A 1,974-nucleotide genomic window follows, 5' to 3' on the forward strand; every position below is an offset into this window, starting at 1 on the left:
ACAATATACAACACATTTGCAGTATCAGTGAACGTATATAATGTTATTATAAAATGACAAGCAAAACATGTAAAAGCATATACATACATGGATATATGAATGCTACAGTATAATGGTCGCATAACATGTATGATATTACACAGATGCACACTATTATATTTCTAGTAATAGTCCTGTTACGGTTAGAAAATTAATCAGCTTGTCCAGGTTCTCCAGCCTAAGGCACTGGTCCATCGTCTCTCCCAGGTTGACCAACCGTCTTTGTAAGTTGTATCTTCGGCATTCGATTAGTATGTGTTTGGTTGACAGTGAGGAACCGCATTCGACGTACAGTGGTGGATTTCCTCCTTTAATGAGAAACTCATGGGTCAGTTTGCAGTGATCAATTCTAAGACGTGAGAATAAGTTTAAGTTACGCCTGCTGATGTTAGTGGTATTAAGGCCCTGATGATACTCTTTTTTCCCTCCCAAAGCTTGTTGTTTTCTGTTAGATCCCATCTGAGTTGGTCTAGATATCTAAAGATTCTGGTAGAGTGGTGCTTCATATCTCTACCCCAGAAGAGGAAATTTTCAGCAAGTAATCCTTCCCTCTTCTTGGCTAAGTAATCCGCTTTTTCATTTTCAATGATCCCATAGTGAGAAGGGAGCCACACAAAGGTGATAGTTTTGCCGCTCCTTTCCAATTTAGAGGTGAGTTCACGGATAAGCACTCCTAGCGGGTGTAGGGTAGATATGGTTAGAGGCACTTTAAGGAGCTCATTGAATCGAAGGCGATAACTAATCGTTTGTATTGCTCATCTTGTACTGAGGTCAGACCCTATACATGACAAACAGTTCAGCCCTCAATACACTCGATGAAACGGGGAGCCTGAATTGTCCTTCCGACATCACCGATATAAATGCTGCTCCCACATAATCATCGCTCTTGAACTGTTCCTTGGTAGATTCCTTATGGAGAGATCGACAGTTACCTGCGACAATCGCCATGGAGGCAATCTATCCTCGGAGGTGTATATCGGTGGAAAAGCTAGCGATAAGCGAGAGCCTCTGTGTTGTTCTCTAGAAGGGTTGAAAAAATGTAGAACCCTTCACGATTTTGCGTGTCATCCTTGCGCAGAGGCCATGCTAATCTTCTCTGTATAGTTCCAATTTTAGTATATGTACCGCCGAAGCCCGTACAGAGGAGAGAGTTGATAGTAATTTTGAATAAATGAATAAATACTCCACTTTCACTTCATTGTCGCTGATTTATCAAAGAAAATCCTTTAAAAGAATCTTAAAAGTTTTACTTTTAACATAACTTATGATTTTATTTTACAATATATATTTATATATTTTTATATAGTGTGAAGGACTTTGAAGTAATCCCTGTGTTGATTAGTGCTTTATTTTAACCTTTTCCAATCTGTTTCTCCCTATGACTAGTTAAGTGTTTATAGAACTATGTGGCACTGACCGAATCAAGTGATTCCTGCTGGTAAAATGAGCAGGCGATTTTTTCCTACGTTCCTTTCTTTATTGTTATATTTTATTGAATTACTTTTATCAAGCTACTATTTTAAAATGTCGAAATTACATATGTTACACATTTTTCTTGAGTATTATCTGAACCGACAAAATATCAAACACACTTCGAGTAAGTCGGTCCGCTTATCTTTTCTGATCAAGTCAGACCAAACATACCTTAGTTGATAAAAGTGAATTGTGCCGCCCTAGTAGGCTTTAAAATATAACAAAAAAAGCCTTATAATGTCAGCAAGCTGAGCTCATAAATCCAATAACAACGTATTGGTAAGCGTTACATTAATTGAAGCATCCTAACATCACCTTAAATTTGCTTAGCTGAACGGCTGTATGCGCTTGTAACATCCAAATCCTTCCAATTTCATTCATTGGCTCTTTATGTTGCCATGCAGGCGTTGATTAGGTCTAAAATATACATGGTTTGTAGTATTTCGAGTTCCTCAGCCCGCC

General features: G+C 38.2%; 1 non-coding gene across 1 annotated transcript; it reads right to left on the reverse strand.

Moving 5' to 3' along the window:
- Positions 1-1,072: 1,072 nt before the first annotated feature.
- Positions 1,073-1,179, reverse strand: LOC143197824 (U6 spliceosomal RNA). The gene has a single exon (XR_013006077.1). It is a non-coding gene; the product is annotated as a U6 spliceosomal RNA (small nuclear RNA).
- Between the last annotated feature and the right edge of the window lie 795 nt (positions 1,180-1,974).

Source organism: Rhynchophorus ferrugineus, unplaced genomic scaffold, assembly GCF_030347505.1.
Source record: "Rhynchophorus ferrugineus isolate W39M unplaced genomic scaffold, kcgeb_rfMv2 rfM5, whole genome shotgun sequence".
Classification (NCBI taxonomy): Eukaryota; Metazoa; Arthropoda; class Insecta; order Coleoptera; family Curculionidae; genus Rhynchophorus; species Rhynchophorus ferrugineus.